This window comes from Perissodus microlepis, chromosome 17 (assembly GCF_051167445.1).
Source record: "Perissodus microlepis isolate ML-2025 ecotype Zambia chromosome 17, ASM5116744v1, whole genome shotgun sequence".
Classification (NCBI taxonomy): Eukaryota; Metazoa; Chordata; class Actinopteri; order Cichliformes; family Cichlidae; genus Perissodus; species Perissodus microlepis.
Window position 1 is genome coordinate 22,592,519 of NC_140477.1, and position 25,994 is coordinate 22,618,512.

Consider the following 25,994-nt stretch of genomic DNA (forward strand, 5'->3'; position numbering starts at 1 on the left):
CAGCTTAAATTCTTGAGAGGTCTTGTGCAGCTGTGTGCGAATTCGTCTGCTGGTTTCCTGCTGCTGCGCTGCCAAAGCTAAAAACTGTAAGTGCAGGTTTTCGACAATGACGGGTGTCAAACTGAGAAGAAATGAATCAATACCATCAGTCAACATGCGGCTCCTTCCAACACTGTTCTCAGCTGAGAAAATAGTTTCTACTCCAAAGTGTCAGGTGGTTAAACTCTGTGATGACAGCAGTAATAAACAATAAATGAAGTTTTGATGCGATGTATGAGTAGCAGTCTGTACACAGACATCATCACCACAGCCCAGCAGAGGGGCTCAGCTTCCTGCTGCTCACGGCAGATCATGGAATGCAGAGTCTGATGGTTTCGACAAAGGCTGACAGACATGATCACCGCTCTGTTCACGTCACCAGTGTGGGGAACAAGTACCTGTACTCTCAGAAACTGGGTTACAGTAAAAGTTCATTGCTGTGTCCCACAGTGAATTCTTGGATCTCCTTTCAAGGGCCAAAATGTACAAATGTGTGACTGAATATCCCTGCATGGAAGATCAGGTGATCTAATAGGTCAAAACTGTCACCAGATGGTCTGAGTGAGATACAAATCAGTACTCATGAAAGGGCCCAGCGGCACTCCTTCATCACCACTGAAGGTACAGTTAGATGCTTTACTGAGTTCCACCCTAAAAGAACTGAACTCTGTCACTGGAAAGGTTCTGAAGCTCAAGTCCTTCCTGGGTAAGGTTCCTGTGATGGACACAAAACCCACCTGGAGCACACCTCAGGTTACACCTGCAACTGCAGTCGATGAGGACTGAAAGCGAGTAAACACGTTCAGTTGGCACTGACACCTGAATAAAATCAACGACACATCAGCCTATAACCCCGCAGCTGTGCTCAGCTCTGCAAGGCATGCTAGGATGCACCCGGCTCGCCGTCACCTCCCTGAAACCCACTGAATAATTCAGTGTGACTTTTCACAAACAGCTGCAGCACACACAGAGGGCCGGGATGTTTTTAGTGGCAATTAATTTGCTGCTGACAGGTAATAAGAGGAGACTCCGCCTCCATCCATCCTGATTTATCTCACCTGTCACCGTAACAACCCCCTCCCTCCCTCTCTGTGAAGTCTCTCTATGGGACTCGACTGTTGCTAATTACCCCGTCGCAGCTCGCTTCCTCACCTACACACCTGAGCTCCTAAGCTACCTCTGTGTGTGTGTGCGTGTGTGTGTGTGTGTGTGTGTGTGTGTGCGTGTGTGCGTGTGCGTGTGTGTGTGTGTGTGTGTGCGTGCACGCGCCCTTGTATTGCATTTTCTCTCTTGTTATTCATAGCAGGGGCTGAGAGCTGGCTGCTGACCTTCGACACCTAGAAGGTCTTCCTGGTCTTCCCTCATAACTAAGGAGGGTCACTGTGATGAAACCAACCTACAGACGCCTGCACTGGCTTCACGTCTATCCCACATGGTAATCAGAGGGCAGTACAATACTTTAGACATCTTAACAGTAGTAGCTTAGGTTTAAGCTTAGGCTCAGTAAAGGGTCAGTACTTGTAATGCAACAGCAGGAGCTCTGAGCATGATGCAGACTGCACATTAGCAGTCCGCTCTCAGTTTCCAGAAATTTAAAAATGGAAGTTCAGTCTGAAAAAAGCTGATGATTTTCGGTCACTCTGTGTCTGGAGTGCTTTGTGTCTTAAAGTGAATCTGAAACCATTTTAAAAGCTGTAAATTGTTTACACCTGCGGATGCCCTGGTTCATGACTCTGTCAGGGATTACAGACAGAGCATCATTAGTGTCAGAGTGAGAAGGCACGGGTTTGTTTTTAGCCTAACCTCCCCCTGCACCGCCACTGCTTAAGGCGGTCTCTTTACACACCAGGACAGGAGGCCAGGTCCTGCAGCAGGTCCAGACTGTGCAGGTGAAAGGTAAAACGCCTTTAATATGAAACTAGCTGAACGAAGGTGCCACAAACTTTAGTGTGTGACATACACAAAAGAGTATGTCACACAGATAAAAACACACCAGAGCACAACCACCAGCAGATGCAAACAAAATGAGGCAGCTTACAAAAGATCAGCCCAGTAAGTGTTCGAGAAGACACTCAGGAACACGATGCCGGCGAGTGCTGCTGTTAAATTAGGATGGATTAATGGGGAGGCAGAGTGTGACTGCTGGAGCTGCTCGAGGTGCTCGAGAAAGTTTCCTCCTGTAATCAGCTCATCGTATCTCTTTGTGATATCCGTATGTGTAGAAACAAAGCTGTCAGAAACATGTTCTGCAGGGAAGTATCTCCCTCTGGGTTACTACAACTCGAGTCAGGCCGAGGTCACAGCTGACAGTCAGGACACCCCGAGCCTCGCACAGGTGCTCACACAGCGTGCTGTGATGTCACTGCTCCACAATCAGCCACAGGAACTTTGAAACAGACACGATTAACTTTCCTCTAATCTGAATGCTCGTCACCCCAAACCTCTGAAAACACGAAGATCAGACACAAACACACATTATATGCTATATAATACGTGTGTGTGTGTGTGTGTGTGTGTGTGTGTGTTTTGGCTGCTTGTTCAGCCTGTTCTCTGTTCAATAGATTAAAGAGCCAAAAGGCAGTTTAATCATCATGTCTAATCCCTCAAGCCAACACAATACATGATAATCCAGTTTAACACACACACACACACACACACACACACACACACACACACACACACACAGAGGCAGACACAGATGAACTGTGTCCAGTATTGTGGAGTTTCATATTTCACTGGAACTTGTTCTGCTCCTCTCGTCATCATGTGTTGTTTATGTGAGGTTTTACTTTCTCCTCCGCCTGCATGACTCTATCGGAGGTTATTCGGTTCATGCAGCTCAGTTCAGTTCAGCTGTCGATTTCAGAGGTAGTTTTATCTGACTGCTGCAGCCAGGGAGCGCTACAGTGTGACACCTCCACATACGGTTTAAACGATCGTTTGTCAAGTCTCGAGATCAGCGTATCTAAGGTTGCCATCTCCTCAACAAGGGGTGCGGTTGACTGTGAAACTGCTCACTCATTGGCTAACAACATGTGATTGACAGGTTGCTAGCCTTCTTTTGAAAGAAGTTCTACAAGTGGAATATCTGAAGAACTGGCGACGCTGAGACCCAGTGGTTGAACAGGAAATGACTCCCAGACTGAGTCACTGTTTTCTCATTAAGATCAGCTGACCAGTGCAGCTCTGAGGACTAGCAACATTATGTAATATACACATTGCAGCGTTCCAGCCTCGGGTAACTGATAATAAAGATCAGCTTAAATTCATACTGAAACTGCTTCCGCTGACCTGTGGCATGGTCTTTACCTTCTCCATCTCTGAGATTCACCTGCTGTTTGTTTGTTCACACTCAGGTTCAGCTTCAGTCCACAGTTAGAAATATAACCCAACATAATTTCTGAACCGCAACCAAGCGGCTGCAGTCGGCAGATAGAAACCTGGATGTGTCGGTCTGTTAATACGTGTCCAAGTTGGAGCAGAAAAGAAGCAGCACAGAGGAAGCTGCCGGGATTCAGCGCAGCAGAAGTGACTGACCGATCCCGTGATTCTGCTGATAACAGCTCCGAGTATGAAAGTGATAGGAGCGTTTCAAATTTGCTGCTGATATTTCTGCAGATATTTTTCCCTCTGAAAACGAGTTCAGCAGCAGCAGCCGGCAGTGGCGCAGTAGGATGGGGAGGGAGGGCCAGGAATTCTCTCAGGTTAACACTTGCTATCTTCCAGGTAAATATAATGACACGCGAGCAGCTCTGAGGCTCCTCTGCAGTCTCCATCAGCTCTGTTTGTGTTAAGTGAGCGTGTCACTCCTAAAGTCTGAAATTAATGAATTAGTCAGGCCAAAATCAAACAAACAGCTGTAAATAGAGAGTGTTTGGTCAGGATTAACACCTCTGTTGTGACCAATCTGAATGGTGCTAGTGACAACCTCAGACTGCTCTCCAGACTCTCAGCCATGAGTCTGCCACGCTCACTGCTTCATTTAAAACGCTGACAGCAGGCGGCTTTGTAGCGTCTAAAACACGCACACGGGTGTAGAAGAAGAAACCCACGCCCATTAGTCTGTGGGCTTCGTGTTTACGCTCCCGCCACGGCACTGACACCATCACGGTCACTTTTACTGTTAATGCTTCCCATCCCCACAGATAGTTTACAGACCATGACGAGTGCGGGGGTCTGCTATGACGAGGAGACAGTGCAGGCTGAGATGCTCAGAAAACAAGAACTAAGTGTTCATTCAAACATTTGACAAACTGATTAAATAAGAAATGCTGATAGATCTGATTCTGTCCTTTCTGTATATAAAAGAAGCATTCCTGTGTACTTGATGGAGACCTAGTACTTTATTATATTTACCTTCACCTCGCCATGAACCGCCATTAAACACCTTATTTAGGTGATGTTTAGGACACAGGTTTAAAAGATGGATCCTGTCGCCTTATTTAGAGAAACAGGCCTGACTGTGAAAGGTGAACCTGTCTGCTATGTTTAAGGCCTGAACACGACCTCTCCATCTATCCGATACGTTCGCTTCACACAGCCCATCAGTTCATCATCTGACTGAAACAAGCTATTTTGGTTGCAAGCCCTCACTAAAAGCTCACCTTATCAGTGCTCATCACTAATTCCACTGTGAAGGTTCAGCTGTAAACTTCTTCAGACCATAGCCTCACTCGTGTTGCAGAGTGATTCATATCTGTAGACATCAGTGTGGCAGAACAACATCTGTCTGCTCAACATCACGCTCATATTTCTCTATGAGGCACTGATCACTGTTCATACACAGTTATCAGTGTGTCTCTTCTTCCTGGTGTTCAAGTTGACCATCCGACACATGCACGTAGTTAGACCGAACTAAACAAAGTTAGGAGTAAGCTATTTAGGTTGTCTGATTAGCTTGTCTATGGGTTTCTAACCATGTGATCCACAAATGCTGGAAGGGGAAAAATCACAGAGACAGAGAAGCAGAGCGCTGCAGCAAAACAGGGTCAGCAGGGGGAACAGAAGGATGCAAATACCGGTGTTTATAGGATAAAATGGCTATGGCTAATGGCTATGTGGTGATACATCAGCACGAGGGGCGTATGCTAAAAAGTCAAATGAAGTGGAAAAACATCTGTACAGCTGCTGTACAGTGTGTTCAAGGCCATCCAGGACTGAACAAGCTGTGGCCGGGGAATAGTCTCCACTGTTTGTGCCATTACATCAGGAACAGCAGAACATTCCTCCCTGAATTCCAGAAACCGACTCCTCTGGGACCAGCAGCACTGTTTCCTCACTGAGACTCACCGATGAGCTCCGGAACCTTCTCTGAGATCGTATCAGTCACATGACTTCATTACATATGAATATGTGTGTGTGTGTGTGTTGTGTGTTGTGTGTTGTGTGTGTGTGTGTGATCAGTATGTTGGTAGGCGGTAAATGAGGTTTACATTAATTGTATTAAAGCTAATTAATGGTTTCAGCACACAGAGAGCAAAGATTCACTTAAACACCGACAGAATCAGAAAAATCCTCTGAGCTGACGTCTGCTGTTACCAGTCATTGACACACACACACACACACACACAGGTACACATGCACACACCTGCAGAGTCTAAATATAGAGCAGCTCTGTGCAGTTCTGGTGAAGCTGGTCAGGAGAAGACATGAGCGCTTATACACAGCAGCTCATCAACATGAATGATGAGTGAAATTAAAAATAAACTGGATTTAATAATTGGAAGAAAAGAATGTTTCCCCCGATTGCAGAAAAGTTTCCATGCTTGCTTGAAGCAGGAAAGTTTTGTGCCGAAGAGGAAATTATGATGATAAATGGGAGTGGAAATCCATTTGTGGGAGAAGATAATGATGTTGGATTTTGCATGAACAGGCTGAAAAATGGTTCAGAGGTTCCATTACAGATTGAAAATAATAACTTTGGCTGTTTTTTGCATGTGGTCTGTGCAGCTGTAGAGAGGTCAGCCCGCTGGGAGGAACGAGGAAACCTGCTGCTCCGCAGCGTTCGCTGAAGCAGTTCGTGTTGCAGTGAGTGTCAGACTGCAGGAGCCATCAGGATGGTGTTTATTCACATCTCATCTGGAGCAGAGAGTGCTGCCTCACATTCGAGGGTTAGAACTCTATAAAGGCTGACATGGAGATAATTAGACGAGCCTCTTCCTTTTCTTGCCTCAGTGGTTTCATACTGGACCTTCTTTTTATCAATACTTTAAGCTACATGGATATTAATAATTAACTACGGCTCCCAGGAGGCTCTGCTGATTGGATATGATGAAAATCAATCAGCCAGCAGAGACCTGAAGGAATATTTCAATTTTCTGGTCCTCTCTCAGAATCCCACTGACATCTGCAACCAAAACATCCAGATCTGACCCAGCAGGGTGAGCCTACTGCCTGTGGTGAGTTCACTGTCTGATCAGACCAGAAGAATATATTCTTTAAAAAAGACACACTTACTTTATTCCTCTTCTTTTCAGGAGTCCTGCGCTGTTTGCCTCAGACTCACTGCAAAGGACAAACCCTGAGATCATAACTATGTTAATGAAAAGTGTCGGTTAAAATCCTGAAAACATCAGCGAGCAGCCAAGCTGTGAGGCTGAAGGTCGAACCGAAGAACCCAAGACTTCTCCGATGGAAAGCTGGAAATACCTTTACATGTTGTCGTGCACGGAAAAGTTAGGAGGTTTCAGTTTTGTAGTTTTTCTGCAGGTAACCTTCAGAACTGAACATCCATAATAAGAACACACAGTGTGTGTGCATGTGTGTCAACTGTCATCAGGTCAGTGTCAGGCGTCAATCAGCCGGTTGAGGCATGACTCCAGCGATCTGCTGTGACTCACTTTAGATCGACTCACCTTCAGCTTCAGCAGCCAATCAGAGCCCGCAAACCGAGCGAGTGAAAGCGGCGGTAATTACACCTGACAGTATCATGTCTTTGTACTGATAGCAGCTGACAGGAAGGTGATGGGAACCTGGATTTATGGGAGCTTTCAGCTGGATAGCTGCAGCTGTACTGCTGGATTCATAACGATGCATTCACTGTCAAAGAAGGATCTGTGTTTGCATTTCAGCTGCCGACACCAATAACTGCGAGATCAGACAGAAACACTCAGCTGGCATCCTCAGATTTCTTGTTTTCTCATAATATTCAGTCATTATTGCAGAAAAATAAAGCCTGTACATTTTCACAGCTGGAAGAGGAGGCAGAAAAGTCCAAAGCAGCAGCGATCGGGAAAGGCACGAGCTGAACCAGAACCACACGCCCATCAGATAAACAGGAACTTTACACATACAGGTAAACGGATGCTGATGACCACACACTAATGGTGTCAGAGGTTAGACAGAGCACAGGCATTCAGCAGTGTGTGAGGCCATCCTGCCTCCCAGCCTGCCGCTGAGGGCAGGGATGGTGAGGTTTTAAGCCCCACTCTGACGTTTGGTCATATTTTGGGTTTTACGAGTGCTTGATGGAAATTGGTCACCCTGTCGACACACAATCATAAAATACAGCCATGGACAACACATTGATTTCCTTAACTCACTGGGAGCGTTATGGTTTGCGTTTCATTCACACCGTGGATTTGTGAGTGATGGCAGCTGAGTGCGGCTCCCTCACTGCAACTGTTTTACCGTAAACTGACACGAACGAGCTGCAAATACCTCAGAGCCTCCTCCTGTGGTCATGTCTGAATGCTCGCCTCAGATCGTCTGTGGTTAGCAGTAAAGAGTTGGTAAAAGTGTGTGTGTGTGTGTGTGTGTGTGTGTGTGTGTGTGTGTGTGTGTGTGTGTGTGTGTGCAGTCTGTTTATCTGAGGGCTGAGCAGGAGAAGAAGCAGAAGAAGACGGAGCCTCAGCCAGCAGCCATCTGCGGTGCGTTCGAGTGGTGCTAGGAGCAGCCAGAATGATTTTCAGGGTTTAATTTGCAGTAAATTACATCCTGTCACAGGCGTCTCAGTCAGTGTGAGAGCGCGCTGCAAATTCACCACATTTGGATATTCTCGCATTGGAGTGGCGATGTGGGGCTGATCGTGGGTGAGATGGAGACCCTGCACGCCGCAGCCTCGGTGCAGGCCTGAGTATCCGTTCTCTGGGGGAATATCTGGACACGGGCTGTGCTGCAGCGTCAACATTCAGGCTGCTGTCTGCACTCATCTCACAATGATGTTCAGTTAAAGATGAGAGATGTGAGACACTGATCAGATTATCACGTCCCACGTTCAGTTATGATTTTGAGGGAAGAGAAAAATATGTCTTGAAGACCGAAACAGAGCAAATAACAGATTCCTGTAGCTGTGATTCAGTTCGAGCGAGTGAAACAATGAAAAAACATGAAAACATGACGATCCACAGGAAACATCTTCATGCCTCTGTTTTCCTATGGAACCCTGTGATCAGCATTTTCAAAAATGTGTGCAAGTCATGAAACTGAATGAACGGATTTCCAGATTTGCCGTCTCTGGTTTGGACTTCTGAAGTGTTGCATTAAGCACTGAACAGAAGGAACCATATTTGGATGAGAGGCTGGAGCTCTTAGTCATCTGCTGGTTGTAGCTAGCCTGGTTGTCAGCCTGCATCACCAACTGTATCGGAGCATCACTCAGACACAGATACCTGCTCTTTATTACTTCATGATTCCAAATGAAATCCTGAAACTGAAGCTCCGCCCTATTGGATGCTCTGTTACTACAGGAACCTCACAGCGGACATGTTATTGGTCAGATGATGTCATTAAAAATACAGCACATACATGTCCAGAGGTCCAGTTCAGGCGAAGCTAGCAGACAGGTACCACCACCTGTCAGTCAAAGTGATTACAGTATCATGCTGCCTTTGAGCACAACCAGCATGGATCTAAAACATGCTTCATGATTGAGGTCTGACAAAAACATCTTCAAATCCAGATGCTTATGGATCCAACATTTTTTTTAAATTAATACACACATCCACAGGGTCCAGCACAGGACCCTGTCAGCACTTGTGTAATAATGTTGCTATAAAAAGACGAGGGACCACAGGGGCCATGAAGATCCACAGTAACAGGATGGAAATGTGACCATCAGTGGCTGAGACATCTCACTCCTGGCTAAAGGAAATGAAGTGCACTGCTTTGTAATGGTTCCAGTTTCTGAGGGCAGGCAACGTGATCGTGGATCTGAGACGATTTCATAAAGAGACTGATGGAGACACAGCATCTGAAAATATCAGAGCTGTTTTCCTTCTTCATTGATCTGTCATCTTATTCATCCTCCTGTCAGAGGAGGAGGAGGAGATGGAGCGAGGATGAGAGATTAGATGGAGTCCTGAGGGGAGAAGGAGGAGTGTGGAGCTCAGTCTCACCCCGCAGGATAATAAATCTAATTTGGTGTCTCGACCTCAGAGGCTGTGATTCACTTCAAATGTGACTAATTGAAAAGCCAGATTATGTGTCTGACCTGTGCCGCAGCGCTGACTTTTGACCCCTGCAGGCGGCCGCTGGGTTTCAAAGCGTGAAAATCCTCCTAATGAGCTCGGCTCTTCCAGGGCTGCTAATGACTGTAAATGGGTTTTATACAGTCAGATCAGCTCTGAGACGCTGCAGTGACAACCAAACACAGTGCAAAACTCTAAATCTACCAACTCAACCACAGCAACGAACCACAGCTCAAAGGTCAGAGGTCACCAGGACAAGGAAAATGGACCACCACACACTCCAGCATGTTTCCAGCTATTTAACCAAATACTGAATCAATATCGATATACAGTGTGTTCTCACATGTACATTATGTTATCATAGGAAAGGTGGCGCAGCAGTGAAACACCTGAACGCTGTACAGGTCCGCCCTGTGCTTAGGCCAAGAAGCTGTGGGGAAGGGCCTCCATGCACCGGTTGTTTCCCAGCACACCCATCCTTTAAACAGAGGTGGGCTGACACCACATGACTCACACTTGTGCCCGACGAGTTAATCGCCTCTGTTTAGACTTGATGCTTACTGTTACTTTTGTCATGGTCTGGGTGTGTGGCTGGAAAATTCCGCTGAAGGTCTGGACCTCCCTGGTATCCACCCATGGGCAGGGCCTACACCTGAAGCTGATTGAGGCAATTAGGTTGGAGATTTAAGCTGCTTGCTGACACTGCTTCCTCGCCAGTTCGTCAACTACCCTATGTTGGTAACCAGGCCTCACGCTTCATGTCTATGATTCTCAAGTGCTTTGCTAACCTTGCAGTCTTGTGTTCTAGTTACTCCTGGAAATTCCATCACCCTGAACAACTCATCTTGGAAATCTGGTTAACCCGCCTGCTTTCAGAATCATCTCCTTGCCTCACCTGCCTGCCCTCCTGCCCTTACACCACCACGGGATCTTCACCGCTCAGGACAGCTGACACACACCACCAAACCCATCCGGACCGCACCTCTTCTCCTTCAACGCTTCCATCTCCCACCTGCACAGTAAGACGAAGATTTTCATAGCTTCCACCCTCTCCAGAACTCCTCATTGGCTACCGCTTTAACACTGCTCTCCTCTCTTCCAGACCCTCACGCCCCATGTGTCAAGCCTAAAGTCAAGTGCCATCGTAAACATCATTCTTGTGCTAGTTAATAAACCTTTGTTGAACCCTTTCCTCAGCCTCCGCTTTGGGTTTTCTGCACGTGGGTTTGATTTTTGGTACTCCGGCCGTTTTGTGACGACTTTAAGATACCCACCTGGGTTTGTTTACGGCATAAAAACATTTGCTGTTTTACTATGAATATCTCACCAGAGACATGGTGCTCAAATATTCCACTCAGGTGATAGAGAGACATCTGATGTGATGAACTTCAGGAGAATTTGTCAGTTCCACTGGATTCACAGCAACAATTGAACATACAAACATACATTAGATGAGCAATTTTGTATTTTTGGAGGGTCGGTGGTAAGACCATAATCAGCAGCATCTCTGTAACAGTGACAAAGCTAAAGACCCTGCTGTGATGTAATGGCTCTACTGGGAGTAAACTGATGACACGGCCGGACATTTGTGGCCATTCTGCTCTCAGTGCAGAGTGAGGACCTGGAATGAAACCACCAAGTGTCACGCTGTTTTAAACCTCGACTATGACAAGCTGACGGACTCTGGAGGAATCTAACACAAACTGAGGTCACCTCGCACAGAACAGGAGAGCTTTTATTTATACAGCCATCCACAGCACAGCATAGCACCGAGCACAGAGCTAAAGAATAAAGAGTGTGCTCAGCTATTCACTGAGCACCAGCACCTTCATCGATGACACCATGACCATCTGCTAATGGGACCTGATGCAGTGGCCATGAAGGAGATGAAGAACATGTCTGAACTGAACTGTGGGACACTGACGAGGTGCCGGGGTCAGAGGGTGCCGGCTGATTCTGAGCTGTATGTGGACAAAGTCAGGGAACGCCTCCCTAAAAACACGCTGCTACGTATAAATGAGCAGGGTTATATATGAGAGGAGCAGGATCTGTTGGTCCCCTGAGACCTGATGGCCTCCCTACAGCGAACATCCTCGGGCTGAGCGTGACAGCACATTAGCATCAGAGCTCAGCGGTGTAGGAGAGGGAGAGACGCGAGGCAGCGAGAGGAGATGTACTTGAATATCGAGATAAAGATGGTTTTATACGCTGACCCCGTCCTCTGCTTCCTCTTCTTCTAAAGCTTTAAAGGAAGATAAAAAGAAAGCCTCGGCGTGGTAAAAGCCGAGGAGCCCAAGGTTGAGAAAATCAGCCAACCGCCAGCAACAATCAGTGAGAGAAAAGGATACAAGATGCATAAAACCCAGATAGCTCATAACCGCTCTCTCTGTATGCAAAAGGGAAAAGAAAGCAGGTCAGTTTATTCCCCTGTGTGCCATTTTTTCCTTTTACTGCTCTCTTTTCTCTTCAATCAGCTGCACAGCAGATTTATGTTGAGCCAGAGTAAAAGTGTAGCCTTGAAATGGCCGAGATGTTAGTCTGAATAAGAGAGTAAAGCACATCAGAAGAAGAGGAGGGACGTCCATAAAGCAGAGAGCTTATCATCAGCTGGTGGAGCTGTAAAACACTCAGGTTACGATCTGCCGAGGAGACGGTAAATCAGCCTTTTACAGACAGAACGCCAACGATAGGTTGTCACAGCGGCAGAGAGAAAAAAGTGAACTCCTTTTTATCCCAGGTGATCAAAGAAAGGACGCAGCCAATCCTGCAAAACTAACAGCGCTTTAAAGTTACAACAAGGCTGCTGTTTTTCACCAAGAACTGCATTTATTATTAGCACACAGGTTAAAGTGGAGGATGATAATAGCAAAAACAACTGATGTGCAAATCATTTACAGCCCTCACTCAGCTGATGAAAAAGCTCAAAGAGTCAGTAATAAAGTAATAAAGTAATAAAGTCCAAACAGCGAAGAGAATAAAGTTTGAATTTTTAGAAAAGCCTGCAGTGTGATGGGGGATGAAGATGAACTCTGATGGCAGCTGTGTAATCAAATCTGAAGGAGCCGATTATAGCGTATGACATTTCATTTTTCCTTTGCTTCATAATTATTTCTCTAAATGTCACAAGTCTTCATTTGAAATTATTTATAACTTGTTTCAGACTACTTTACTGTCCACTGCAGCGAACTGCTGAAGAGACACTTTACAAACATGCGACCGGGTTAAGTCCAAAGTGTGATGAAAGAACATGATCATGGTGCAGGACATAGGTTACCGTTCACCTCTGACCCTGAGCGCTCCCGTCAGGTGACCATCAGGTAAGTGTGTGAGGGGATGGGAGCTGTATAATTTAAGTAATAAAAACTGTGAAGTTATGGTAAAAGGGTAAAGACGGTAACAAACTGTTTATGGAGCAGGAATGTTTCCACAGCAGCAGAAAGGTGACAGTATTATACCCAAACATTTATATTCCATTAGCACACCGCTGCTATGTTTTACAGTGAAGCTACATCCACAGAGGAAGTGAGTTACAGTGGCGTGGTGACCAGAGAACACAGGAAGTGAATTATATTTGATGACTTCAAGCATTCATTGCTGAAATAACAGCAGATGATGAGTGGTCTACTTTCCAGTTCAGAGAATGGTCTGAAACAGAGAAAATATCCAGCGAGCAGCAGCTCTCTGCGACAAAATACCTCACAGAGGAGAAGAGACCTCAGATAACCACTCATTACAACCAGTCTGCAGAGGAGTATCTCTGTACCTTAAAGCCAATAGGCTAGTGCAGCAGAAGCACACGCAGGCAACTGATGCCACTCCACAAACTCACAAAACTGAACACCAGGAGATGGAGAAATGCTCTGCTCTGATAAATCAGAGTCGGTCAGAGTTTAGAGTAAACTTCATGAAATCATGGCTCCTGCCTTGTATTAATGTTCTGGCTGGTGTGGAGGAGATTTTCTTGGCACACTTTGGGCCCCTCAGTGAAACTCCACGCCTTTTGCCTTCAGATCATCACAGCCTGGTTGCCTGAACATGACGATGCGTTCACTGTACTCAGACGGCCTTCAACAGAGCACCTTTGGGATGTGGGGAAATGGGAGATTCTCAACACTGATGCAGCCGGCACATCTACAGAAACTGTGTGATGCAGTCATGTCAACATACCAAAACCTCAGAGGTACCTTATTGATCAAGAAAAAAGCAGCTCTAAAGGAAGAATGTGGTCCAGCACTGTACTAGCAGGTGTACCTAATAAAGTGTCATGTATTTTCTTGTATTTTATTATAAATTTTTTAAAAATAATCATTCTTGTCTCTGCTGTGCCTCATCCTGTTGTTCTCTGCATTGTGTTGGCTCATGAAAAACCAACAAAGACATTTTCTTGTTTCTCTTTGTCACCCATTCTCTCTCCTCCTCCTCCTTCTCCTCCATCTCATGATGATCAGCAGAGCTGCACTTTCTGACGGTCCTCTTATTCGTCCCTAAAAGCTACAATGAAACTAAACACAGACGCTCAGAAATCAAATCTAGTCTGAAGTGAGAGGAGTCTGGACAGGAGTACACACACACGTTTGTACTAGTGTGTACTGTGTACATATGTACTATGTCTATGTTATACAATAGCAGTTTGGAGGCAGTGAGCTTTATTTTTAATAAAGCAAAAAATTTATATTATTTATAAGAAAATGGAAGCTGATGATAATTCTGTGTTTGTGTGTTCTGTTTAATTAACTTTGTCACCCCCAAGGATTTCTACTCATCCCTCTGCGGCGCGCACACACACACACACACACACACACACAGACACACACACAGACTGCATTCCCTCCGTCCCACATCCAATCTATATCTGGCTCCATTTGCATGCGTGTTCACATGTATTGTGTTGAAGAAAAGAAGAAAAGGTTCGTGCTCCTTACAGAAAGAAGAAATCTTGATAACAAACAAGCAAACATCACGAACCCAAGCTCGCACACACACGCAGCATTTTTATCTGCACTGTGTTAATCATCCTCTCCGCACTTTAAATCGATTCATTTATCTTTCTCCCGAGGAGTTTAGGCTGAAACTCTTTTCCAAATCACCAGCAGCTCCACCAATCAACTGAAAAATGAAGTAATTTAAGGCCATTTCAGAGAAACTCCTGCTGTAATTGTGTTTGCAGTAAGTAGCAGAGATTCTCAGCTGAGATGTTCACTGAGCGTCACACGAGGAGGTTTTTTACGCCGTGTGAAGTCAGTGTTTTGTTCAGAACAATCAGACGAAGATGGAGAGAGGAGGGCTGGACCAGGTTTGAGCCTTCCAATCAAAAACCCAACAAAAAGAAATGATTTCACTTAAAATGAAATATCCAGATGAAGAAAAGCTTCTTGACTTGTGCTTGGTGAAGGTTCATTCACAATACAGTAAAAACAGGACAGCGACCTTCCTGCAACGGGGAAAAATCTGCAGTTTCCTGGTGATCGCACTGATTTTATTTGCATTGAGAAAAGAGATGGCACATAGTCGTGGTGATCAGCTGGACCACTTTCAATCTAAAGGTATTCACACAGGTCGCAATGGGAGGCAACGTGTCTCCAACCAATCACAGTGTGACTGACTAACTAACTAACCTCTGTCAAATTTATGAACAGACAAATTTCCAACATTGCCAACAATCAGTCTGAGTCTCACTGCGCCAAAGAGCGCAGCTCGTCTACAACGTGGGGCCGGATTCAGCTGGTTGTGTTCATATATCAAAGCAAAGTTGTAGCCTTGCAAAGTTGCACTTAACACTAGATGTCGGATGGACGTGCAGATCATGTCTATCATGATCCATGACCAATTCTGGACATCTACACGACGTCCAAACTGCTTCCACAATTTAGAAGTCCAACCATGAGCCAGCCTGGACATCAGTATAACATTCAACATTTGATCTTTGGGCTGGGTCACGTGGACATCTATGACAGGAGCAGGAAATCTGCATGATTTTTTTATTTACAAATATCAACATTGTTGTCAACACGATACATATGAATTAGGCCTGGGTATCAATTTCAAATTCTATAACAATTCTATAATTAATTCTATAATTCTGATCGTTTATCAGTACATATCCATATTTTTATATCTATGTATAAAAACAGCTGACATTTGTGAGACTTCATCAGAGTAGATCAAAAATGGAAGAAAACCATGAATCAACATATGAACATTACCTGATCCTACTGAACTGAAGCAGAGCAAAGTTACAGAGGTTTTATTAGAGACACAGCTAGGCGTTTTGCAATTTTGCATCATTTTTAGGTTTAAATTTCTTCTGTATAGAACAGCAGAAATTAGGCTTTTTTGTCTTTTAATATTTACAGTTTCCTGTTTTTTATCTTATTTTTTGTAACTAGGTTAAAACTAGTATAGGTTAAAACAAATATTTTGAAATATCAAAAATGTTAAAATGTAAAATAATAATGGTCAAAGTATTTAGAAAAAATGTGGAATTCCTTTTAAAAGGAGCACAATGTGTTTAACAACTGCATTATATAGGGTTCATTTTAAAAGTATCACTGCTTTATTGTGAAGAGCTGTGAAAGAGGAAGTGGTTGTGTTTGTGACTGGTAGCCAGACTGAGAGACGTTTGTGTCAGTGTATGAACCGGACTATCTGCTCGATGTCCTTTGTCAATGCTCACATTTTGAAACTGTCTGCGAGAAACTGGGGACATTTCTGCTCCAAATCCACCAAACAGCTGCTCACTTTTGTTTTAGCTCAGGAGCCCATCCCATCTTGGAGGCGTCCACCCTCTGGAAACATGAGAGGTACGCAGAGGTCCTGTGGATGTGAATACTAGACGTTCGGTAGGCGTAGAAAAGAAACACATTGCCTGGTTTTACAAAACGACCCGTTCAGTGATCCAAAACTGTACGTCCAAACATGGCTTATAAAAGAGAGCATCTTTACAGCATCAACTATGATCACACAGTCTGCACCTGTCTGTAATGACCTGGCCGAAACATGTCGATGGTGTGATTTAAAAAAAAAAAGAATCTCAATCTTCTTTTTTTCCACTCAGATTCTCAGTTTTTTAATGACTGTGGGGTATCTTCTGAAGGAGGCCTTTTAGTCTGATCTGTTTCAGTGCTTCTGCTGTTGTTTCTGGATTTCACTGGCTGCTGCTTAATTTTGTGTTATTAACTATGAATAGATCTGTGCACAACATTTTGTCTTTAATTGGAAGTGATACCCAAATCTCCAGGGTCAAGCCCTCACCCTGACCCTATCCAAGCACAATATCTCACTTTTCCTTCTACTGCATTCTTCTCCTGAGAAACATTAAAAAAACAGAGTTGTGCGTAATGTCAGATGAACAACAGCTAATACAGAAACTGTATAAACAAATGTCTCTATCATTATAAGGCTATAACTTTCTCTTTATCAAAGGCTTCTAACATCCTTCAGACTCACTCGCCGACCGAGCCACGCTTTGATCTATTTTTCACCGACCCTTCGAGTCCCTGCGATGATGCTGTGTACTGCTAATGCATGGCACATGTCTCATGAAAGGCGTGTAAAGCTGCCAGCATGATGTCTATTTATTTGCCTGTCTAATGAGAACATGTTAAAAGAATGCATGTGATGGGGTTTGGATCCATGCGGGGAGGATGGAGGTCTTTGTGTTTGCAGACTGGAGCTGAGCTGAAGCCAGCATCGTTCCTGGATCTGAACCAGAACTAGATGCTAGAGGCATCCAAACATCCACTCCTGAGTGCCTGAGACTCGGACATTTTTCACACTGTCGGTGTTTGTAGTAGTATAAAACACATATGATGGCGGAGCTGCAGTCTTTCATGAGGCCTTTAACCCGTGTGAGCAATGTGATGTCAGCCTGTGGCTCTGACGTGCTGAATAATTCAATCAGCGCTGAGGGCTACATTACCACAGAACTGTGAATAAAGAATCAGCTGGCATGGCCACGGCTGTCTTTAATCAGATAATGGCATGGCCTTCTGGGAGATGTGGTTTCATTGTGCGGCGGTTTGTAATGACGATGTGACTCTCAGATGAGCGTCGGGGGGCTCTTATTAAACTGATCCAGCATCAGCGCTGTAGCTCAGTGGAAGCGCAGCGTTATCATCTGACGCTGCTGACGCTGGACTTCTTTACCCTCCAGAAGTCTTTATTTTCATCATGAGGGGCCTGAAAGATTTCACTTACAGCCCATCCTGCTCCCTCTCAGGAGAAGCTGTTGGAGGATCTTTGCAGGTGAATATTCAGCTTCTTAATTAGCTGCCGGGAGACTCCAGTTTGAAATCTGCTGCTGTGCTTACCGCAAATCATCCTGGGAGGCTTCCATGTAATGTTGCTTCTGTCTCCCAGCGACTCACAGTGCTCTTAAGCACAGATTTAACCTTATTATGTTAGAAAAACAGCATGCACACTGCTGTAAGAGCAGAAACGGGACACTTTCATACTTTCTGAGCTCCTGCAAACAGAATGCATTTGTTATGGACACTGATGGCTGCAGTAATAACACGTCCTCAGACAGGAACAATTAAATGGGTCTCAACTGGTGCCAGAATCTCCTGTGAACAGGGACCACTCTGTAACCAAAGCAGTATCATCTTTATATGTGCCTAAAACACCTGAAGATCTGTGGAGCTCCTTCAGAGAAGCAGGGTGGGGAATGCCGCAAATGTGCTGTTATTCATTTTGTATTCATCTACATAACCTGCAGTCATTTAACCCTTTGTCATCCTCAGAGTGCTCCTTCCCTGAAAACTGCTCATGCCACTGTGATATGCATGCGATATTTTTCGGTGGGAGTGGCATTGGCGAATGTGATAATGGGTGTTTCCTGTTTGAGAAAGCAGCAGAGAGTTAGGAGGTAGGCGGGACAGATTACTCAGAGTCACAGCAAGTTGGACTTTGGTTTCTATTATTTAATAAAGCAAGTGTAATTTTCAGTCACTGAAACTGCCTGTTTCACTTTAATAGTGCACACTAAAGTGAAGCTGGAGGCTCCAAATCCAGAGTCCTGACCAAGCATCTGTATGTTCATCACAAAGCTGTCCCATAAGCTTCCATACAAGCAGCTGTTTTATTATTTATTCCTCTAATAAAGCGAGAGTGGAAGCAGAGAAATGTTTTCAGCACTGTGAAATCAACAAGATGACGCAAAGACCAGCAGGTCACATGTCATCGGCCTTGGAGGAGAGACTGGGCGTGGGTAAAGCCTTTCACAACAGATCTGCAGGTTTAGAGCCTTCTGGAGAAATATTCAGGCACAGATGTTTGAAATACTATTCATGATGGTGGTCTGCATTCATCGCGTGTCCTTCTGGGTCCACTTCAGATTTTTTATTTCTCCTAATTCGATAAAAATAGCTTTAAAACTCTGGAACTGAAAAGAATCATTCAAGTAGAAACACAGAGACTGGTTTCCTGGTTCTGGCTGCATTGCTGATCGTTTGTAAGCTCACATCTCTAACCGAGCGAAAAGGTACACCTGCACACCTGAGGATGTGTCAGCAGGATGTGTTGTCTCTGTGGAGGACGAGCAGCTGCTGGACAAACACTCCAGATTGAACCAGTTTGTGTTCCAGTAAACCAGAGTGAAACGGGGAACCAGTCCAGATCCTGATCCTCCTCTATGTGATGGTAGTCTGCTCTGACTCCTCATTCATACTGCGGCTGTAATGAACTCCGCAGTCTGACACTGTCAGGACAGGAGCCGCTTTAATCCGGAGTGTTTATCTGTGTTCGTCTCTCGGTGCTTCGCACTGCTGCAGATTTCACTCAGCCTGAGTGCAGTGTTTGTTTTACACTAAGCTGGGACCTTGTGTGCATTTCAGAGAGAATAAAAGACGGAGGAGTGGGGGGGGGGGCAGGAGGACAGGAGCCACAGCTCCTAATAAAAATGCACACATTCTTTTTGATGCCAGTCACTGTTCTCAGCATGGTGTGCATGACTTCTCCGTAACTTCTCAGAGTTCACTTGACTCCTTAAAAAAAACGGGTCTGATCTGACTGCACGAGTGACGACAACAAAACTGAAAAAACCCAGAACAGGCCCATCGACAGTCTGAAGCATGTCAGAAAGCAGAAGGTGATGATAATTCAAGTAAAAGCACCACGTCCTCATAACTGCTGACGAGTGTTTGCAGAAAGACGGAGTTGGAGTTGTCTGTGCAGTTTGGTCCTCTACTTCAAATCATCAAATCATGCCTCAGCCTTTTGTTTGTGTTTTATGTTTTAAGTATTTTTGTATTAAAGTATTTTTTAGACACATGGAGCAGAGAGAGACGTCTGCAGCACAGCTGGTGGAATCCCAGTCCTTGCCTATAAAGGGTGCTGTCAGTTCCGACACACTGCAGGTGTGTTCTCAGGGTGAGTCGGACAGACAATGGTGGGGTTCATGCATTAAAACTACTGTGTTAGTGTCACAGAACGACCTCGATGTGGGTTAAACCCTGTTCACTGTGTGGAGGAGATGCTGGACAGCCTCCTGGGAGAAAGTCCTGACGTAGACTGACATAGATTCGTTTACATAGCTGATTGTTTATTACTTCAGTCCGTTAAACGGTTAAAATGTTTTTTGTTTAATTTGGTAAATTGAGAAATCTTCAAGAAAATTCTGCCTCTTTATGTTCTCTTTTTAATTAAAAGCCCTGATTTCACCCATTGCAGACAGACTCTGCTTCAAACAGTCTTTGGTGCTCTGAGGTGTGTCCAGCTGGCAGCATCTCACTGGCTGAAGGAGTTCCCAGTTTACCAACAATGCTGCAGTGAGAGCCACCTTCAGAAAGGCCGGGTGTGTTTCAGGAGGTTTAGGGTGTTTGTGAGCGGGCTGACGGCTACGAGCGGGCGCTCGCGCTCCTCCTTTAACCTGTTGCAGCTTTAAATCACAGATGATCTGCACCTGTGGAAACTCCTGAGTGAAAACATCAGCACATAAAAAAAACGGATTTCTTCCATTAAGAGTCAGGACTAGTTTGATGACCAGCCATGCTCAGCCTGATTCATCCCAGATCTGTCACAACACTGTTTATCAAAGTGGAAGCCGGCAGGGCTAGCAGGGAAAACTGGACGGATACAATAAATCTTTTTTTTCCTAACACAGGGAAAAGCTTATCTTCCCTACTTCGGCTGTGTGCTGAAACTCTGAGGAAAGTGAAGTGGATTTGCATAATTTCCACATCATTACTGTGAGTCTGTGTCAGGTTTGAACCGTGAAGCTGTTGCTGGGTTCTCGTTAGCTCTGTGAATCACAAACGGTGATCTGTGAGCAGATTTCATCGCGACGACATGCAATCTCTGCGCTCATTATTCTTCTTTTCTGAACCCGGCTCTGACCCCTGCCACAAATTAGCCTGCAATCAGGAGGAGTAGAGGAGTACGGAGGCAGAGATGCGGGGACGATGAAGCTTTCAGCTGCACCAGATTAACGTCTCTGCGCTCCGCAGCTACTCTGCTATTTATCAGGACTTAAGTCAGCCAATGACAGCGCGCCGCCTCATCACAGAGCTATTAGAGAGCGAGGAGATTAGCTGTGATGTGCTGAGAGGTCTCTGTTAATGTGACAGCTCACTATCAGAGCATCTAACATTCTGCATGTTTCTGCAGAGGCTCAAAGGAGATGCTGACCATCCATAACCTGACAGCCAATCAGAGCTGCCTGTTTCACACAACACCTTCAAAAATAATGAGACGAGCAGACAAACCTTAACAACAAGAGAACGTCTCAACCTTCAGGCAAACATGAAGGGCAGGAACCGAATCCAGAAATCTCCTGCGAAATCTGAACGTGACCTCACCCGTGCGCAACGCTGGTGAAACTTCTCACCTTTCGTTCTGACTGACATCAGTGCAGCCACTCAATTGTCATGAGGGCGGCGCCCGTTTCCACGCAGCTCATAGCACGGTCTCTCTGTAACACGTGTCTCATATCTGAGACATTCATTTAAAAGCATCTTTATAACCATTCTGGGTGGAATATGACAGCCTGCTGAGGTGGAGGTGTGGGTAACTCATCGACCCACCTGCTCAGGTGAGGAAGGGGCGATCAAAACTAGAATGAATCAGACTAATAAATCATTAATGAAACACATAAAAGTTGTGTATGACAGAATTCTTCCCATCAGCCCCCAGTCGGTCACAGTTGCCCCTCCCTCATCTTGGATCTGTTAGAGGGTTCTTCCTGTTCAGAAGTTCTAACTTGCTGCTGTCACCAGCTGCTGCTGGCAGGCATGCTCTGATAGTTGGGTTTTCTCTCTGCAGTGCAGACTCCACAGGATGAAGCAGCTCAGTGTGACTGTCAGAGAATAATCGCTTACAAATTCCAAATTAAAAGTTAATCAAATCATATATTATATTACATGCTGTATCACAGATAATAAGGAACCAGCATTACATTTAGTTTAATTCTGTAATTTTATCAGCGTTACTATGGATTTATTGCCAGATGTTGCTGTTTTTCCTGATCAGTGAGCCTTTCCTCACTGATCGATTAGATGAAGCTGCGGGAGAGTCAGGGATGCCCACGGGACGTCTTCATGAGCGGACATGTATTTATATCGCACTGCCTGTTTATTCACTTATGAAAATGAATTTCATCAGACTGGATTTCAGATCAACATCACGGTTATAAATTAGATGCACGGCACAGTTTTTGTCACTTTTTCCAAAGCACAAGTCCCAGCTGTGACAGAACCACCAATATAAGCTCCAACCACCAGCCCAGGAGTTCACATGATTAATCATAATTACACTATTTTAACTGTAGTAAATAATAATGTCCAAAAGTGTAGTCAACTAGCAGTTTACCACAAATTAATCATGGTTATCATATTGATTGTGTATTTAAACTGCAGTGCAGTAAAAAGCTAGACAGAGAAAGCACTCAGAGGAGACAAAACCTGACCTCAGAGGCGCAAACAGGTCATGCTGTTTAGTCACTGTGTGTTTTGTTTTGTGTATGCAGGCGAGCAGAGAGGGACCTTTACAGGTGTGTGCAAAGAGGCCCATTGTTCCCAAGTCTGTTAAAGCTTTCAGCGTTCTCGCAGCAGCAGGCAGCTGCGTTTAGAGCAGAAGCTGTAAAAGCCTCAAACAGCCCTCAGACACCGGGATGTGCTGCAGAGATCAGCTGTTAGAGCCGGTGCTGGTTTCAGAAGCCAGAGATGAAACGGGAGGCAGGAAGGAAGGGAAGCCGAGGAGCAATAAGAGGAGAGTTTCATTAAAGGGGCTGAACAAGCGGCAGTAAAAAACGACCCGATGGGACTCATCTGTCTTTAGTAAAGTGAAGGAGTAATGAGAGCAGAGCCTCGGCTCAGTTAGCGTGATAAATAGTTCAGGTGTAGCGTCGTTAAATGAACCGACAGAGGCGGGCGGGTCACATGATTCCTGCAGGTTAAAGCTGAAAAACCCGCAGCGAGGAAGCAGATGAGCAGGGTCGGTCATCGTGGAGCAGACTGGTTTTCATGGAGACCATGATGCCAAGTGCATCCGTGGCCGTGTGAAAGTTTTAGAGACCAGCGCTCAGGCCAGAGACTCTGAAGCTGCTGCAGGGCCATACATCACACACATCAGGACGCCTGCTGCAGCATCGCAGGCCTCTCACAGAGACGTCTGACAGGAGTTTGATGCAATGCACACACCGTCCCGGTATTTACAGCCCAGGGACCGACCAAGTCCCAGAGAAGGAAACCCAAGGAATGAGCCGATCAGGTGGTCTAGGCTAAGTTAGATATCACAGCAAACATGGACTCCTAACATTTCTACACATTATATAAAGAATTGTTACATTATTCTCAGTTTTTAAACACTGGTTTCTCTGGAAAAAGAGATCTTGATGACTTTTGGATCTTTCCGGGTGCTTCTGTGGACAAACAGCTGAACGGTCAGTCTGAGGTCAAAAGGGACCTGATTCAAATCCAAACCTTCAGCTATCGTTGGAGCTTCATTCTGCTTTTCCTTTAAAATGAGCATCACCATCAGATGAGCGGGTCACAATCAGGTTCAAGGTGTTTGCTTCTTTTAAGGTTTAAGGGATAAACAACACTGTGCCATGGGGATCACAGTGTTATATGAAAAACACTGTCCTATTTTTTTAAGCACATCTACAGTTTTTCAAAGGGCACCTCAAGCAAATTCAGTCTGAACCCAGGTAGTGCTCTGACTCTGGAAACATAAGATGTTGAACATCTGAGCTGGGACAGATGAAAGGAGCTGCACAGTCCTGGCTCACATCCAGCCTCCCGTCTGCAGACGCACTTTAGCTTCAGTGGAAACAGACGACAGGCTCGTCCTGTATTAAAGCAGAGCACCAGGAACCTGAATGGGTCTGCTTCATGAAGTGGCAGAAGAAGATGGACACTGTAAATGCTGTTAAAAATGTTCTGTGTAGATTTCATGATGTAGATGACTGATTTATAATAAGTTACATAATTTCACGACTAAATATATATATAGTTTGTGTTGAAATGTCTTTATTTGAAATGTACATGTGTAAAGTGTAAGAGCTAGTGTCTCGTGAGAATACCCTTAACGAGAGTACACGAGACTTTCAATGGACTGCGAGGGAGCAGATGTCTCTCATGAAGCGATTTTAAGCTAAAGGTTTACTAAAAAAAAAAGTCAACACAAGGACTTAAGGACCTCTTTTCAGGACAAGCAGTCAAGGAGGTATTTGTCATTTGAGAAACGTTTTTATTTGTGTTTGGACTTAATATGTGTACTGTAAAGTTGCTAATTGGTTTGTACTGTTCACTCGTGACCAGTTCTCACGGCGTATTGGCGTACTGGTGATGGTGAAGCTGAGGAGAGAAGGCCCAAGTAATAAACGCCCGTTTCAAAGAACCGACCTGTGTCTGTGTCGTTGTGAAGAGAGCTACAGACACTAAGTATCGACTGACAGATGATCTGGTTTCAGTTAGTCTGGTTTATTATACCTGCTGAGTTAACTCTGTGGTTCAGGTCATTTCTGTAAGAGATCGGAGACTCAGAGAGGAAACCAAAGAAGAAGTCAGAACAGTGCAGCAGGATCCACAGACCTGCGTCTGCAGCTGTAAGAGTGTGAGAGTCCAGCACCTCACTCGACCCACCTGGACTGAACCTAACCGACAGCAGCAGACTTTATTCACCTGTTAATAAAATAGAAACGCATCAGCACCATTTTATTTTTAAGGCTGAAATATAAAAACCTCACAGAAGCGCAGGTTATTCGTTTGAATGCCTGGACCTGACCCAGCCTTCACTTCTGCTGCATTAAACACGTTTGAACCGCAGCTTCAATATCCTCCCTGTCAGCGACTTGTTGTTTCATGGCCGTTATCTCAGTCGAGCAAAGGGAGACTTACTGAATTTCAAAATCCTCCCAAATGTCTCACATGCACAGCCCCATTGGTTCTTTGAACCGCGGCTTGCCGACGTTACCGACTACAACTGCAGATTATTTTTCAGACAACAGCTTAGAGCTTCAGGGCGCCAAGGATGCAGAGGCCCCCAGGGCAGCACACTATCAGCACCTGTATAAGCTCGGCTATTCACAACAGCAGCATCAACACGTTCACACACCCCTGCACAGCTCTGTACTCATTCACTGAATCTCATCAGATCCACAATAACAGTGAGCATTTGGAAACACACCTCACACGCATAGTGTTATGCTCTCGGCCACCTGGGGATTCAGTGTTGAGCCCTCTGCTTCCCCTGATGGGCCGACTGTTCCACTGGGAACAACAGTCATCCAACCGCTACCTCACATGTGGAAGCAATGACATAAGCAGTGAAAATGGCCCATTTTTCCCCGAAATGTCAGTGAGAAAACCCAGGAACAAGAAAATTACATAATTCAACCAGAGTGTGTGAGTTAGCTTCAGTTTTACTAACATGAAAAGATGAAATAACTTCAGGTGAAGGTGACCACAGACTCACCTGAAGTAGGTGATGTTTGCAGTTCAATATTTACATCGTTTACACCTTTAAAACGTTTAAATGTTCACTCACGTCCACCTCGAGTCTGCAGGGACGAACAAACCAGCATGACTGAAGTTTTATTCATGTCCTTATGTAAGAAATCTCAAACTGTCAGATGATTTCCTGATCTAACAAAAGTCTCACTGACAGGTATAACTACAGGTGAGCACGCAGACAGGTAAAACCAGCAGCAGAACATAGAGCAGCAAGTGATTCTCATGCTAACAACATTTCTGTGATATTACTTTTAAATCTTCGTCTTCCTCATTGTTTGCAGGGGCTTGCTGTAGCAGCTCGCCTCACAGAGACAAGTTTTGTGCACGTGTGGCACCCCCACATCAGCTCATCAGCTGACATTAAATGCATTAACATGAGTTAAGGATCGGTGATGATGAGGAAGCAGCTCAGAATTGGTGTGAAAGAGTGCTACAGTGGGACTCAATCACTACACACACAAAGTCAGAGTCATAAAAACACAAGGAGAAACTAAAATAAAGTCTTTATGTCTTTGTGTTGTGATAACATCTAAGTGTCTGACAGAAGCGATCAGGAAACTTGGAGCTCTTTTTGTTCCGTAACAGAACAAAGACGAAG

The 25,994-nt window shown here is 45.0% G+C and overlaps 1 protein-coding gene and 1 long non-coding RNA gene across 4 annotated transcripts in view; one reads left to right on the forward strand and one right to left on the reverse strand.

Moving 5' to 3' along the window:
• The window catches only part of LOC146369618 (A-type voltage-gated potassium channel KCND2-like), an 88,399-nt gene that overhangs the window by 24,000 nt on the left and 38,405 nt on the right, over positions 1–25,994 (reverse strand). The window lies entirely within an intron of this gene.
• On the forward strand, positions 6,029–10,637 carry LOC146369619 (uncharacterized). Of its 2 annotated transcripts, XR_014797375.1 has the most exons (4): positions 6,029–9,684; positions 9,811–9,936; positions 10,255–10,465; positions 10,549–10,637. It is a non-coding gene; the product is annotated as an uncharacterized LOC146369619 (long non-coding RNA). The 2 variants fall into 2 exon arrangements; XR_014797374.1 differs by having other exon boundaries at positions 6,029–9,936.